Genomic DNA, 18063 nt, shown 5'->3' with positions numbered 1-18063 from the left:
ACATCCGAGCGCTCGGCTCGCGCTCTGAGGAGACGAGCGCTGCACTGCACCAGGTGTTTGCCATCATCCATCAGGCACACCTGCGGTAATCAGGCAGCGCTCTACAAGAAGTCTCCCAGAACACCACTCCGGGCTTCAACGTACTGAACCCTGCTGTAAAGTTCTGACAAGCCCTCCAGCGGCGGTCCTTGCATTCTGTTTATTCCCCAGTGTCTTCTCTTCGTGTCTCTGTTTCCTCCCAAGACTCTCCCTCCGCCACTTCCACGGCTCCCCGCGTCTCCCTCGTCCCCAGCGACCTTCACGTTTTTCCCCGGACCTCTCCTGCGATCTCCCCCCTTGTCCCTCTATCTGGACCCCTCCTTTCGGACTCGACTTCTCGGACCCGGACTTCCTCGGACAACCCCTCTTGGATCACGGACTGGACTTTCTCGCCAGGTGCACGCACATTATTTCAACACCTCCTGGTCATTTACATACCGCACCACACATTGGCTAAAAACATTCACACATAGTTCTACACGCAAACCACGGGACACCACACAGTTTATTCACACATCCCACTAGACTGTGAGTTTTGTGTCCTGAAATCCCAAGTCAAAGACAAGGACACAAGACGGCTATGTACGAGGCATGTCACAGAGGAGGGAATAAACCAGAGAAATATTCACACCCAAATCAGAGAATTGCAAAGTTTTTCTTATAAATGACTCAGATCAAAGTGTTGTCAAAATGTATATTTAATAACAGCTCTCAATTAATAGTTGCAGTTCTAAATTATTTGGAGAGGAAAACAAAAACAATGTTGCATGTTCCGACAATTGACAGTGCAGTGCTGTTTGTGAAATGGCAACATATGAATGATAGAATTCACTCAGTTTTTGGGAACAACACTTTTGCAGAGGTTTGTGAGAGCGCCACACACTATCACAACATCATCGAGAATGTTAACACGTGACACTGGAATTACGGTCTGCAAAATCTTAAAGTTCTTCCATCGTCCAATTACTCGTTCCACATGTATCCTTACACGAGACAGATGTCTCCATGGTCCACCACCTCCTGTGCAGAGAGTTGCTTTTTTCCTTTTGTGAAATGAGGAATACGAAGGGTGGCACCATAAACTGCAAGTTCATCTTGGATTAGAAATCCCCTGTCTGCCAGAATCTCATCGTTATGTTCCAAAAGTTCCAGAAACCCTGATTCCTTTGTTATCTGCTTGTCAGAAACCCGCCCACCCCAACCAGGGGGCAGAAATGAGATTGCTCCAGCTGGAGTGATGCCAATCAAATATTTAATGGTGTTGGTGTGTTTATAATTTGACCATGTCTGGGCCCTGGCAGTCAGATTACTGGGTCTAGCAATGAAAACCTCTGTGCAGTCTATTCTGCACCGGCATCTCTTAAAGTGTCGCTTGAAGATTTTAACGCATGTTCTTTAGTATAGCTCCCTTACTTGGCCATTTAATGGGTGGCTTGAGGACTATGGCCACAGCAGGTATCCAGCTCCGACAAATATTTGATAAGGTGGTTTCTGATACCTTAAATCTGTAGGCTAAATCAGTATTAGTTAGGCCCAGCCTTAATTTCATTAGCACAACCAATAGATGATCCTGTAGAGAGAGGTTTTGGCTAATTCTTTCTACACTGTCCGTTATTTTTGCACACAGCCAGTCAAACATAATGGAGGTAAGTCCTGTGAAAAAATCAGTTGTCCCATGTTGAACTTAATAGTGGCATAGGAAAACGTAGTTTTGCAGCTCCTCCGCTACGTCCTCCTGGCGAGACTCCTCACTGTCAGGTGAAAAGATGTGGCTGGCGACTCCACATGTATTGGAGGAAGCACGTGGTAGTCTGCAACCCTCCCCGGGTCGGCAGAGGGGGTGGAGCAGCGACCGGGACGGCTCGGAAGAGTGGGATGATTGGCCAAGTACAATTAGGGGAGAGAGAGAGAGAGAGGAAGGCTTTGGACTGTACTGCACCTCCTGCAGCAAGATTCTTTTGGTCTTCTGTCATGAGGGTTTCACAGTGGAAACAGGATTGTTGTATTATAAACAATTATTGTATTAATAACAAAGTGAAAGAAGTACCCTTCAAGACTTTACATGGAATTTACCCTGCTAAAGAAGTCCCGGAAAGATTTAAGCTAAATATGGAATATACTTGGGTTTTGGAATTCAGATAGAGGAACTATATTTTATTTGTTTTTTGACTGTGCCCATTCAGTTATTTTGGATTGATATGCAAGACTTTATAAATGGGTACTAATGTACAGACTAATGTATTTGATGAGATGTTATATTTTTGCTTTATGGGATGGACAGCAATATTAACTATATAACTCAGCCTTTGATTGTTCTTGGTAAACTCCACATCCATAGGTCTAAACGGCCTGACTCCCAACCCTGCTTTCATCGATTTGTTGTTGAACTCAAGCAGGATGCTGCCTGAACTGAAAATGTGAAAAAGGAAAAAAAGCTAGAAAGACTTTCAATATCTTAAAGAAAGTACATTTTATTTGAACTCCGAGAGAACTTAAAACGAGTGGACTTTGAACCCCTCTAGTCTGTACAAACTTTTTTCTTTTTTTAAGTCTCTGTATAACAATTGTATACCTCTTTTTGTTGTAAATAAAGGGTTTTTGGAAATACTCACGGACACGTCTCTCTAGTACAGACAAGCTATCTGTAAATGCGGAACAGTCCCCGCACACCATCGTTTTAATGAGGCTGCTTTGACTGCATATGCAAGAGAGCTAACTGCTAGGCTAATGCAATAGAGCTAACTGCTAAGCTAGGCTAATGCAATAGAGCTAACTGCTGAGCTAGGCTAATGCAATAGAGCTAACTGCTAAGCTAGGCTAATATAATAGAGCTAACTGCCGAGCTAGGCTAATGCAATAGAGCCAACTGCTAAGCTAGGCTAATGCAATAGAGCTAACTGCTGAGCTAGGCTAAGCTCGAAGCTAGTAAACTACGAACTGCCTACTAAACACGAGTCGTTTGAGAGAAAACTATAGACTCTAAACGAAGCACAGAAAATGGCTAACTCAGTATAACAAATGAAGAGGTTAGGACAGAATATAGAGAAGAGATAATAAAAATAAATAAACAGTCGTTCTCGATATCAGAAGGCGGAAGCCGGAAACAGCTGGCAGTGACGTCCACGGACCCACACATATTTGTGTGTTTGTCTACTTCTGTGTGTGTGTGTAAACTGATAAGCTGAAGACCATAGGTCAGTACCATCAGTCTGGCACCAGGCTTAGTGTCTTTAATGTTCTTTGTTCAAAATCTGGTTGCTTGGTGGAAAAAGCTGTTCTGGGGCCTACTGGTCCAAGCTTTGAGGCTGCGGTACCGCTTCTCTCATGGTAGCAGCTGGAACAGTCCATAGTTGGGGTGGCTGGGATCTCTGATAGTCCTACAGGCTTTGCTGACACCGCGTCTGCTGTATATGTCCCGGATGGAGGACAGCTCGCATCCACTGATGTCCTGGGCCGTCCACACAACCCTCTGCAGTGTTTTGTGGTTGTGGGCAGTACAGTTCCCATGCCAGGCCATGATGATGCATCCAGTCAGGATGTTCTCGGTTCTGCCTCTGAAGAAGGCCCGTAGAATCCTGGGCCCCATGCCGAGCTTCTTCAGTCGCCTGAGGTGAAAGAGGCATTGCTCTGCCTTTTTCACCACATGGCTGGAGATAGCATTGCTCATATTTCATTTTGTTTGACAAAGTTGGATGTACATTGGCACAGATGTTAATGGGATCAGGAGGTTTACTAGGAGAGGTTGCTAGTACTACTGTTAAAGCTATTACTACTTGATGTTCTGTTGCTGTAAAGCCCCTTGAGGCACATCTGTAATTTGTGAGATTGGGCTATATAAAAGAAAACTGATTTGACTTGACTTATAATACTAAAACGATTACAACTAAAACGTAACAATACAAAAAACAATACACTAGAAACTCTTAACACGAAAACTCAACACGGAAAATCTTAACACTAGAACCCTTAACAGTAACAATGCTCAACACTAGAGCTTTTAACACTAGAACTATTTACACTAAAACTCTTAACATGATAAATCTTAACAGTAGAACCCTTAACAGTAACAACGCTCAACACTAGAGCTTTTAACACTAGAACTATTTACACTAAAACTCTTAACATGAAAAATCTTAACAGTAGAACTCTTAACAGTAACAATGCTCAACACTAGAGCTTTTAACACTAGAACTATTTACACTAAAACTCTTAACATGATAAATCTTAACAGTAGAACTCTTAACAGTAACAATGCTCAACACTAGAGCTTTTAACACTAGAACTCTTAACATGATAAATCTTAACAGATTGAAACTACATACGAATTAACTATTTGAAAAAACCCTTATTTTCTTGGTAAAGAAAGAAAGAAAGAAGTTCTTCGTTTTCTTGGGCATCTTCTTGCCTTTCTCCTTCTCAAACAACATTTTCTTCTCCTGCTTCTCTCTCTTGGCCAACCGTTTCTGCTCCTTCTTCTCTTTCTTTGCTGACTCCTTGTCCTCCCGACTCTTGTGTGCCTTTGTTGTTGAGGCCAGCGAGTCGGTACCTGGGACCTGCGAGGGCTCCTCCTTCAGGCTAAGAAGAGCAGTCCATTTCAGCTCTGCCTCCTCCTTGCTCTGTTTTAGCAGCTGAACTTCTTCTTGAGCCTGAAGCAGGAGCAGCTTAGTCTCTTTGTTTTCTTCAAGGATACAAGCTTTCTCCTTCTGCCACTGCTCAAGATTACACCTAAACTCCTGCTCGACTTGACTGAGGGCGGCCGTGATCCTTTGCTCACTTTCCTCCATCTGTTGTGAAAGCTCCAAGGTGAAGAGCTTGTTCAGCGCTATCTGCACTTCCACATTCTCTTCAGCGAGCCTTCTTTCAAAGTCCTTCTCTTTACGGAGCCCTTCTGTTTGCAGGAAGTTTAACTGCTGCAGAAGTGAGTCTTGGTCCTTGAGGAGAACTTCTTTTTCCTTCTCACAGGTCTTAAGGCATGTCTCCTTATCATAGAGTGCTTCCTTCAACATTTTAGCATTGGCAAGAGACTCTTCTTTGAGAATCTTGTTCATTTTCTCAAGTTCCTCATTGTCTTGGAGGAGAGACTCCCTCTCCTTCTGCCAATTGTTGTGGCTGACCTCCCTCTCTTTGAGAGTCCTCTGCAAGTGCAAGGTCTTGTTTTGGAGCTCCTTCAGGAGCGTAGACAAGTCCTCCACCCGGCTTTTCAGAAGAGCGACTTCATCTGGTTTCCTGACATTGTTGCTCCTCCTCTCGTCTGCCTCCGTAACAGTTGAGGATCTCTCCCTCCCGTTGTCTTCGTGCTTCCCTCTATAAACATACTGCAAAATAGAGTAAAAAAAAAAGGAGGTTACTTAAACTTTTCTGGAATCTGATTTCAGCCAACTGAAGGAATCTAAATTTATTGAGTGCGCATTGCTTCAGAATACAAACTTGTCAACATTAAAGAGTTACTTTTTGGGTACTTGTAAGACTCCAAAGAGTTAGTTCATATATAATTAGCTCATTCCTTTGAATGGAAGTTTCTGACATGTCAATATGACACTGAGATCACATGAATCCAAACCCCTACGGAAGACATCAGGTAATTCTATGTAACCCACCCTATAACTATAATAGAAACGCTGCACTTGCTTTTAATTACCTCCATTATTTTAATTACTTTATACAGCTTTAAGATTGGGGATTATTTTCAACATTTATTTTTTTTATGTTCCACAACTTGTTCAAATAATAAAAACTGAATTTTGATTTATGTGGAGTCCATTTCTTGACAGCTCATATAAAACCAGAAAATGCAGATCCTGCAGAAAATGCATGTGGATGCTGATAGCTGAAAGAAATTGCTGAAGCAATGTTGACAATTGCTGCAAAAACAGCTGAATTGTAAAAGTAAAACAAGGACGCTGAAAGCTGAAGGAATTGCTGAAATAATGCTGAAAATTGCTGGGAAAAAACCATGCATGCTGAAGTGTAGTAGTGGCAGTTGGAAGCTGAAGTCAGTATCTAATGAAGCTGAATATGCTGTAATCTTAACTGGAAGCTGGAACATAGTCGCCTACAGGCAGAATTGGGAGCTGAAGTGCATTACTAAAAGAAAAGCTGGAGGGTATCAGCTGAAGGATCAGGGTTGAAAAACACGTACATGAAAATCTGAAACTAAATTGTATATGAAATGAAAAAATTATATACTGCCAAAGCTGGAAGTAGAACTGAAATACCTTGAAACTTTGTAAATGGAATTTCTTTATATTAATATCACACAGATGAAGTGTATCATGAAACAGATGGTTTGATTTTTTTTACATTGTACCAGTGTGTGTGTGTGTGTGTGTGTGTGTGTGTGTGTGTGGAATCAGCAAGAAGAACCAACTGAACGTGACTGCCAAATGTCTGCTGACAATCTGTACAAAGTCACATTTTCTGTGAAATGTGTTGAAATGTGTGTAAATCCATGTGTCTTGTATGTAGTGTGGAAACACTGTGTAGCAGGACTTTGACAGAAATGTCAGTCAAGTGTTTGATCCAAACCAGAGACACCAGAGAAGTCATTTAACACCAGAACCACCGGGACGTCACTCCTACCTAAAACCACCATGAGTGGTCCACAATGACCGCCCACGGTTTCTAAACTCTATTCTGTCAAGATAAGTACCAAGTTAAGATAGAAATGCATTGCATGTTAGCATGTCTGTTATTAAACTAACTGACACCAAAATTAACATTTTAACAACTATAATACTATTTCCATTTTTAAACCATTTAAACTTCAGGGAGACATAGTCGAACTTGAATAGCAAAGCTGAGAAAATGAAAGTATCACCTGAAATACAAAAGGGAAAACACACTGCTATTCTAACAAAGGTAACAAGGCCTATAAAAGGTGAAATGTCAAAACAAAACAATAGAAAATAACTATTGAAACAGTCCTAGACAACGAGCGGGACTTAAAACTACTAGAACGACCGTGGGCAGTCCTTTCGACCGCCGCAGTTTTTAAACTCTATATTCTGTCAAGATAAATACCCAGTTGACATATTAATGCAGTACATATGTTAGTATGTCTGTTTTGAAACTAACTGGCACCAAAATTAACAGTTTAACAACTTTAATACTGTTTTCCAAACTATTTAAATTGGCCGCTGTCCAACGCCTGTAAATGCTGCAGCGCGTCGGTGGTTGTCATGGTGCGTCTGAAACGGCGTCTGTAACCAGACGTGTTGGAAATGATCAAAAGTTTAGACTATTTGTGTCCACTGGAGGGCGCTAGTGGGTAGGACAGAGCAGTGAACTTCACGAAGGAAACGATGCGACCAACCAACACACCTAATGAATAGTGGCATGACGCGCGCGATCACGCGCAAATTACCAGCCGTCATTTTGACCGTCTACGGTCGTTTTGGGTAGATTTTGTCGTAACGTGTGTGAGGCGGGAAAATGAGTGGCCAGCGTTGCCTCGGCAACACCAACTAAAGTGAGAATCTAAACGGCCCTAATGAGCGTCTTGCTGGTTCTAGTCAGCAGATGTGAACCAGCTGTGCGGCACACACAGTGTTACCACACTAAATACTGCGCCCGTCACTCACAAGAACGCTTGGTTCGCTTGGTTCCGCTCGTTTCTTACCTGTCTGGCTGGGCCTCCTCGCTCTAGCGCCCCCTGCCGGACTCCTGTTTCTCGTCTGCGGCATTCAGCCTGCGGCGACTCACCGGGCGGACCCGCTCTTCTTCTCTGGGTTTGCCGCGGTTGCCGCTGAGAAAGGTCTTCGCTCTTCTTCTCTCCCCGTCCACCTCTGTGTCTGCTGCTTCTCTTCTCACTTGCGTCCATCGTGTCCGTGTGAAGCTGCGCGGAGGCCGCTCCGCTTTTATTACTTGCCTTCCACGTGCGGCTCCGTGATTGGACGAGACTTGTTGGAATCATGGGCGGGGCTTTATGATTGGCGGCTTCTGTCACGTTCTATTTCGTACAGGCGCCACCCTCTAAGGCTATCGCTAGTGGGTTTATCCCTTCGCGCATGCGTGCAGCACTGAAACGTTTAAGTCAACGTTCACCTACCTGTGGGCCCCACTTACGTCCGCCACCCGTCTATATAAACACAGCAGGCCGTACAAACGGCTCCCCTGTTTGTCTTCAGCAGTATGTGCAACACTGAAGAGAAGAAATGTCTTCAGAGAAGAAGATGGACGGCGGTGTAATGAGCGGAGCACTGAGTGCTACCAGCATTACATGAAAAGATGGCGTAGCTACATGTCCACCTGCCGGGGACAGATTTCCCTCCCGTAGTAGTTAAACAACTTCCAACACAACACACTTGGCTCATTCTTCAATTTGGGACACTTTTGGCTTTTAAAACGATCTTTAACTCGTCAGACCTGGCGTCCACATGCGTGGACATTACATGTTGGGTCATATTACCACTGTCGTTGATTCTTCTTAACTGGGGCCTTGTGTCCACGTATGTGGGAACTTACACTGCCATCTAGTGGTGTCAGAAGAGTACAACACACTACAGGACAAATGTTAAACGGCGGCGAGCACAAGCGAAGTTTCGCGTGGCCACTCAAAACACAAACGTCGACAAGGTAAGAAGGACAATCATATTTCACGGCTTATTCTAATTTAGATATGCATAAAAGCATTGTAAGTTTGCCATGACATGCAAATTTGACAATAATTAGGAAAAGTAACGATTTAGTATGCCGCCAAACATGATATACACGTATGTGTACAGATGGACTTAGTTCGGTTGAAAATGTTAATATGTTATGTAATCAGGTTAAAATTAATGTTTTTATTTTATTTTGGTTGAGTATGAAATATCAACAAATCCTGTCGGTGTGCCGTTATTTGTGTTTACTACATTTTATTTTATGTCATTTGAAGTAATACTTGGGGTAGTATTGGTCGAGGATCAATGACCACACCGGGTTATAGGACTCAGGTTTAATCGTGGCTCAGTAGGCAGACGTAATAACCATACATGGTAGTGGTGTAACCATAATAACAGTCCGGGTAGTACATAAAACCTAGTGTAGTTCCAGTGTATATACATGGCGTTATATCACTACATCCCCCCTGTTTAGTTTTCAATTTTTACAGTATCAAAATACAAACATATTCAGAGCCCTCCTTTTGTGTGTGATTGTCTCTACTCAAATCCTTGTAGTGGGCTGGTTTGGAAACAGCTCTTCCATATCTTGTGCGTACTGTCTTGTGTGTTTCACAGGTTTGGCTGGAAGAAGTTCCAGCTGCATGAGTGTCCCGTTGAGGTTCTGTGAAGCGGGTTCTTGCGCTCCTCGGTGCATGGGGGTGGTGAATTTCCCGCAGGTGGCTCCTGCCACGTCTGAGTTTGTTCCCATTTGATGTTTGCACAATGTAGCTCCTTGGCTCATCGCACTTTTGTACGACGGTGGCTGGATACCAAGTCCCCTTTTCCTTGTTTAGGACAGATACGTGCTGTCCGGGACTGAGTGGAGGTAGTTCTCTGCCGCTGCTGCGTTCATGATGTTCCTTCATGTTTGCTGTTCTCTGCTCCAGGTGGAGTCGGTTTTCCTCCTTGCCTGGGTCACCTCGACTCGGCAGCAGGGTGGTGACTGGCCTTCCGAAGATCAGTTCTGCTGGTGATGGTAGTTTACTGTCGATGGGTGTTGCTCTGACCTGTAGTAAGGCCACTTTTATGTTACCTCCTTGTCTCATGGTTTTCTTCACAATGGATTTGATGTGTCGCACATGCCTCTCAATGAATCCATTGCTTTTTGGATAGTGGGGTGAGCTTGTCACGTGTCTGATTCCCCAGTCAGCCGTGAATTTCTGGAACGCGTGCCCTGTGTACTGGGGTCCATTATCTGTAAGTATCTCGTCAGGCCTTCCAAAAAGAGACATGTACATTTACATTTTTTGTGCAACTGCCCGGCTCGACACAGGCATGGGCATTTCATCCACTAGAGGGAACTTAGAATATTTGTCCACAATCAGTAAATACTGATGTCCATCGATCTCGAATAGATCAGAAGCTAGGGATTGCCATGGTTTTGACGGTGTGCTGTGTGGGTTGAGAGGTTGCTTTGGATTTGCATCCTGATGTTCCATGCATACACTACATGACCTGCAGACTCTTTCGATGTCATCGTTCATTCTGATCCAGTAGACACTTTCTCTCGCCAGTCGCCATGTCTTTTCGATGCCCTGGTGTCCTACATGCAGCTGTTCGAGTATAGAATCAGTCATGGAGTCTGGGATGAGCACCTGTCTGCCTTTGAATATGACTCCTGCTTCAACTGCGAGCTCATCTCTGAATGACCAGTACTCACGTAGTTGTCTTGGTAGCGCTTTGATGTTGTCTGGCCATCCCTGGTGGATCAGCTCTTTCAGTGCATTGAGTCTGGGGTTGCTGGTGGTTTCCGTGCGGAGTGCGTCCTGTTTCTAGGGAGAGAAGTTTATCATTGCAACAGTGAGCATCTCTGGATCCTCGACTTCTGCCTCTATTCCGTCAATGCGCTCGTCCAGCTCGATGTTGCTGTTGTTCTCAGGGTTGGGTAGTCGGCTGAGTGTGTCTGCCAGGACCATCTGGTTTCCTGGTCGATACGTGACCTCGTAGTTGTATCCTTGTGTTTTTATCAGCATTCACTGAAGCCGTGGCGGGGCGGCATGCAGTGGCTTTGTGCATATGGTAACGAGGGGTTTGTGGTCTGTAACTATAATGAATGACTTCCCATACAGGTAGGTATGGTATCGCTGCATTCCATAGACTATGGCCAGCATTTCTCGCTCTATGTTGCTGTACCTGGATTGGCAGTCGTCCAGTGTCTTTGAGCCAAAAGCTATGGGTCTTTTGTTCTGCACTAATGCCACGCCCAGTCCTTTCTGTGATGCATCGACCTCAAGTGTCAGAGGTGTCCTTGGATCATAGTACTTCAGATAGTCATGTTCGTTGATAACTGATTTCAGGTCCTCAAAGCTCTTTTGGTGGTCAGTGTCCCATGTCCAAGGCACGTCACTTTTCAGCAGAACCCTCAGTGTGTGTGCTTTGTCTGCGAACTTTGGGATGTAGGGTGACAGGTAGGTCAGCATCCCCAAGAATCTGCTCAGTTCATCTTTGTTCTGGGGTGTCGGCATTTTCTGGATGTCCCTGATTTTGGCTGGGTCAGGTTTGATACCTTTGTCTGTGTACAGGTTGCCAAAGAATGAGATGCTTGTCTGTTTGATTGTGCACTTGTCACTGTTGAACACAATACCTGTCTTGGCTGCTCTCTCCATCAGGTTGGTCAGGTTCCTGTCATGCTCCTCTTCGCTAGCTCCATAGACTGCGATATCATCGGCTATGCTGACGACACCGTCGAGCCCCTCCAGGATTTGGTCCATCTTTGCCTGGAAGAGATCTTGAGAGACACTGAGACCAAATGGAAAACGTTTCCAGCAGTATCTACCAAATGGAGTTCGGAATGTGGTTAGCAGTTGTGACTCTTCCTCTAGGTGTATTGACCAATATCCAGCTTTTGCGTCAAGTTTGCTGAATATTTTTGCATTTGTAAACTTCGGGTTCAGTTCCTCCACAGTAGGAATCTTGTGTGGCCATCTTCTAAGGCTGGCATTAAGCTTTTGGGGGTCTAAGCATATGCGAAGGGAATCGTCTTTCTTTGTACTGTATGCCAGACTCGAGCACCAGTCTGTGTGCTGTTCTACTTTTCTTAACACATCTTGTTCGACTAGGTTATTCAGTTCATCTTTCAGTTTGTCTTTGATGTGAATGCTGCACTTACGTGGTGGGTCTATGAATGGTTCAGCATCCTTTTTCAGGAAGAGTTTGGCCTTTCCACTGAAGTTGCCAATTTTGTCAAACTGGTCTGGGTATGCTGTCTTTAGGTCTGCACTGTTAGATATGGTCATTTTGGGTTTTGTCTGTCTTGTGTTGACTTTTTTCTGGTTTGCATTTCCTTTCTCGATCACTGCATCTACATTGACAGTCACTAGGTTTAACAGTTCACATATTGGCAGCCCAACTATGGCTGGCCCTAGTACGTCTACAACGTAGAACTTTGCATTGATCCATTTGGATTCTTTGTACTGGCATGGAATGTCAATGGTGCCTAGGCAGGGGATGGCGTGACCACTGTATGCAGATAGCCTCCTGTTGGTTTTTTTCAGTCGTTTCTGGGTGCATGCATTTTCACCGTACATCTGCTTGAAGGTACGTAATGGGAGTGTGTTGCCTGACGCACCTGTGTCTATCTTCAGACGTAGTGTGTATCCACGACCAGGTAGGTCAGGTGGTGTCACCTTCAGGACTGTGTATGCCTCCTCTCTGGCCGGCTTGCTGTCTATGCTATGCATGCACTTTTCACTGATAGTTATGGAGTGGAACTGTTTCTGGTAGGTACTTTCATTCTCACTGTCTGTTTCACTGCTACTCTCTACAGCATGTATGCGAGTCCTGCTCTGTTGCTTTTTGTCTATATAGGTTTTGCGCTTGTGCTGTTTGTCTTGTGGTGTGTGGGACTTACTTCCCCTGCTCCTGCTCTGGCTGGAGTGTTCCTGATGCTCTCGTTTGGCCTTCCTGCAGCACCGCTCCCAGTGACCTTTTGCACCACACGCATTGCATTCATCATCATATGCAGGACATCGACATGGTTTGTGGCTTCTCCCACAGTTACGACATATGCGGTCCCTGTCCACAGCGTGGATTCTCTCATTGTGTGACAGGCTAAGTTTGTCTAACTGTTCATTGCCTGCTGTCAGGGCTTCATATTTTCGTCCTTCGGCCAGAACCTCTGCTAAGGAATATCCTTTTGGTTTGCTGTATAGATCATTCCTCAGGGCATCATGGGGAGTGCTCGCAATAATAAGCTCAATCATACGCTCGTTAAGCTCTTCGTCTGAAAACTGACATTTCTGTGCTAGTGTTCTGGCTCTGGTCACAAAATCATCAATATTCTCATCTGGTTTCTGTCTGTGTTGCATCAGTTGCAGTCTATGGATTCTGAAATTTACGTTCAACTTTAGCTGTTTTTCAAAGAAGTCCCATAGTTTGGCGGGCTTTTTCTTTTCATCATCAGTGAGACCACTGGCGTTCAGTCTTTTTAATCCTTCATCTCCGATTCCACGACATATTTTCCTAGCTTGTTTAGCTGCGCCATTTATTTCTTCATCTTCTAAATACAGAGTCATTTTCTGTTTATACAGTGAAATTGCCTCACCCAGGTCCGGGTCTGACCAATTCATCATCGGTAGATGCGATGCCATGACGTCTCCTGTTACTAGCTAGCTAGTTAGCTTTGCGGCTAGCTCAGCTCCGGCGCACTCTTGCTTAAATGATGACAGAAATTATCCACGGACAATTTTATCAGTCTATCTTCATTCTCCATAGAGAGTACATTACCGCTGCCACCATGAAGTAATACTTGGGGTAGTATTGGTCGAGGATCAATGACCACACCGGGTTATAGAACTCAGGTTTAATCATGGCTCGGCAGGCAGACGTAATAACCATACATGGTAGTGGTGTAACCATAATAACAGTCCGGGTAGTACATAACACATAGTGTAGTTCCAGTGGATATACATGGCGTTATATCACTACAATTTCCTTTGCCAAAATGGCTTTGTTCAGAACCCAGCTGACCACTGTGTTTACAGCAAACAAACTGGGAGTGAGAGAATCATTTTGATTATCTGGGTCGATGATCTTCTTATTGCAGCGACTGACAGTCAAACCCTCAGGAATGTGAAAGAGCTATTGGGAGACCAATTCAAGATGAAAGATCTTGGTAAACTAAAACATTTCCTTGGTATTGTCTTTACACAGGGAGATGGTGAAATAAAGATGAACCAAAAGAGGTACATCACAAAAATCCTGGAGAGGTCTGACATGACTCACTGCAGACCAAGATCGACCCCATGTGAGAACAAACTGAAATTTGATGATGAAGGTAACCCTGTTGATTCGAGGAGGTACCGAGAAATGGTTGGCAGTTTGATCTATGTAATGACAAGTACTAGACCAGACCTTAGCTTCATTGTAAGTAAACTGTCACAACACCTGTCTGACCCAAGAGAGCAGCATTGGGTAGCTGCAAAGCATGTGCTCAGATATTTGAAGGGAACTGTTAACCATGAATTGTGTTACAAGAGAAGTGACGTGAACCTTAACCTTATTGCATTCAGTGATGCTGACTGGGCTGCAGACCAGAATGACAGAAGTATTACTGGTTATTGTTCTTGCCTCTCTGAAACGGGTCCTGTTATCTCTTGGAAGTCTAAGAAACAACCCACTGTTGCTTTATCCACATGTGAAGCCGAGTACATGGCTTTGGCGGCTACTACACAGGAGAGTATGTATCTTGTTCAACTGTTGAATGGGATGGATATGGGGTGTGATTACACACCAGTTACTATCCATGAGGATAACCAGGGTGCCATTCCTCTGTCCAAGAATCCTGTATGTCATCAAAGGTGTAAACATGTTGACATCAAATATCATTTTGTTCGGTCTGCACTTAGTGATGGAAGGATAACCATTGAGTATTGCCCCACATCAGACATGGTTGCAGATATTTTGACTAAACCTGTAACTAAAGCTCTGCTTGACAAGTTTGTTTCTTTTGTTTTTGGTATGTAAGATGTTTTTATTTTCTTTGCTAGATGTACCTGACAACTGCATACTGTAATCAACCTTAGAGCAAGTGGGGGTGTTGAACACCGAGGAACACTGTCTGTCTTGAATGCCCTTATGCTGATGTCACTGTACAGAGGGGGGCGGGTGATTACTCTACAGGTGCTGCTCATTATGCTTTTCAATAAATAAACGGCCAGTTGCCCTTGTTTGGCATTCCGGTGAGACCAGAGATCCGATGGCTACCGTGTATCAGTTTGTCCCTGTTAATAGTGCTTTCTATGTGTTACCTACACGGTCCTGATGGCAGCTGCAACAATCCGCCACCAGCTGGTATGTCGTGTGGATCAGTGTCTATTATTTACGTTATCCCCTCCCCCCCAAACAAACCCCTCAAATCTTAATTAAATTAGTTACTCTAAGAAACTGAAACAAGACGTTATAACGCTCGGTTTAGTTCTTCTATTGAATATCTACTGAATCAAATTTTATTTATATTTTTCTGAGATTTTGAGTCAGATGCCTTCTTTCTGCCTCATATTTCTGACAATATATTGTAATAAACAAGCCCGATATGGGCTTTGCCAGAGACCTAAAAGAGACACAACCCCAGTCGAGGAATATGGAAAAGTAGATAAACCTTTATTTCATCACAAATTTTTTTAAAAGGCCTACAGAGTTGAACAGATAGGCCTGAGGACCGGCGACTACTCACAGGTAAGTAAAGTCTGTTCACTGTAGTACAAACCACGCACATGGAATAGGGCACACTTTAAGATCAGGCACGGCACGCATGGATGCAAACACCCCACCCTTTACGGTCCGCCCGCTGGAGACACCGCACACGGGGGATGAAACACTAGGCTACACCTCCACCCAAGGAGCAAACGGGGGCTATAACGCCTGCTCAGACACTGCAAATAAGACAGTAAACGTCCCCACCACCCGGGTAACTTGAGCCGCCCACTAGCCCTCTGCTCCTCTGTAAAAAGCCGGCACAATAAAACTCACCAGTGAATACATATATAAAACCTAGTACAACAGGAATAGGGAAACAGCAAGAGTTAAAACTTAGCTCGCTCGGCTGGCGAGACCCTCCCCCAGGGTCTGAGCTTTATTGGCACCGTCCGACAGCCGGGGAAAACAATCGCGTTCAGTCGGCGGTACAGGCAGCGGGCGGCGGCGTGCCGACCACTGGAACCCGGGCTGGAGAGCGGAGGTCCGCGAAACACTCCTAAGCGTTCCCGGCCCTCTCTAACTAAAGGAGGCAACTAGCCTCCCCTCCTGATCTGGAACAGCTCCCCTACCTTTCTGTCTTCAGCGCCGGCAATACTATAAACTGCGAACGCCGCCTCCCCTCAACGAGTGTATTCGCCAACCAACCAAGTCAGCTCTCTCCAGCAACCCCGAGGGACTGCTTAGCCCTCTCTTCTAACTTGCGTCTCCTCCAGTCTAGTTGCGCGGCTGCAAGCAATCAGTTCATTAAGGAGCCACGTCTCATGTCAATCACCTCCCGCCGCAGGTTTACTACACTATTAACACGAAAACTCAACACGGAAAATCTTAACACTAGAACTCTTAACATGAAAAAATCTTAACGCTAGAACCCTTAACAGTAACAATGCTCAACACTAGAGCTTTTAACACTAGAACTATTTACACTAAAACTCTTAACATGAAAAATCTTAACAGTAGAACTCTTAACAGTAACAATGCTCAACACTAGAGCTTTTAACACAAGAACTCTTAACAGATTGAAACTACATACGAATTAACTATTTGAAAAAACCCTTATTTTCTTGGTAAAGAAAGAAAGAAAGAAGGTCTTCGGTGTCATGGGCATCTTCTTGCCTTCTGTCTCCTTCTCAAACAACATTTTCTTCACCTGCTTCTCTTTCTTGGCCAACAGTTTCTGCTCCTTCTTCTCTTTCTTTGCTGACTCCTTGTCCTCCCGACTCTTGTGTGCCTTTGTTGTTGAGGCCAGCGAGTCGGTACCTGGGACCTGCGAGGGCTCCTCCTTCAGGCTAAGAAGAGCAGTCCATTTCAGCTCTGCCTCCTCCTTGCTCTGTTTTAGCAGCTGAACTTCTTCTTGAGCCTGAAGCAGGAGCAGCTTGTTCTCTTCAAGGATACAAGCTTTCTCCTTCTGCCACTGCTCAAGATTACACCTAAACTCCTGCTCGACTTGACTGAGGGCGGCCGTGATCCTTTGCTCACTTCCCTCCTTCTGTTGTGAAAGCTCCAAGGTGAAGAGCTTGTTCAGCGCTATCTGCACTTCCACATTCTCTTCAGCGAGCCTTCTTTCAAAGTCCTTCTCTTTACGGAGCCCTTCTGTTTGCAGGAAGTTTAACTGCTGCAGAAGTGAGTCTTGGTCCTTGAGGAGAACTTCTTTTTCCTTCTCACAGGTCTTAAGGCATGTCTCCTTATCATAGAGTGCTTCCTTCAACATTTTAGCATTGACAAGAGACTCTTCTTTTAGAATCTTGTTCATTTTCTCAAGTTCCTCATTGTCTTGGAGGAGAGACTCCCTCTCCTTCTGCCAATTGTTGTGGCTGACCTCCCTCTCTTTGAGAGTCCTCTGCAAGTGCAAGGTCTTGTTTTGGAGCTCCTTCAGGAGCGTAGACAAGTCCTCCACCCGGCTTTTCAGAAGAGCGACTTCATCTGTTTTCCTGACATTGTTGCTCCTCCTCTTGTCTGCCTCCGTAACAGTTGAGGATCTCTCCCTCCTATTGTCTTCATGCTCCCCTCTATAAACATACTGCAAAATAGAGTAAAACAAAAGTAGAGGTTACTTAAAACTTTTCTGGAATCTGATTTCAGCCAACTGAAGGAATCTAAATTTATTGAGTGCGCATTGCTTCAGAATACAAACTTGTCAACATTAAAGAGTTACTTTTTGGGTACTTGAAAGACTCCAAAGAGTTAACTCAAATGAATTAGTTCATATATAATTAGCTCATTCCTTTGAATGGCAGTTTCTGACATGCCAATATGACACTGAGATCACATGAATCCAAACTCCTACGGAAGACATCAGGTAATTCTATGTAACCCACCCTATAACTATAATAGAAACGCTGCACTTGCTTTTAATTACCTCCATTATTTTAATCACTTTATACAGCTTTAAGATTGGGGATTATTTTCAACATTTATATTTGTTATGTTCCACAACTTGTTCCAATAATAAAAACTGAATTTTGGTTTATGTGGAGTCCATTTCTTGACAGCTCATATAAAACCAGAAAATGCATGTGAAATCTGATAGCTGAAGCAATGCTGACAATTGCTGCATTGTAAAAGTAAAACAAGGACGCTGAAAGCTGAAGGAAATTGCTGAAATAATGCTGAAAATTGCTGGGGGAAAAAACCATGCACGCTGAAGTGTAGTAGTGGCAGTTGGAAGCTGAAGTCAGTATCTAATGAA

This window comes from Lampris incognitus, chromosome 20 (genome assembly GCF_029633865.1).
Source record: "Lampris incognitus isolate fLamInc1 chromosome 20, fLamInc1.hap2, whole genome shotgun sequence".
Classification (NCBI taxonomy): Eukaryota; Metazoa; Chordata; class Actinopteri; order Lampriformes; family Lampridae; genus Lampris; species Lampris incognitus.
The sequence above is the reverse complement of the archived record's forward strand: the minus strand, read 5'-3'. Positions refer to the sequence as shown.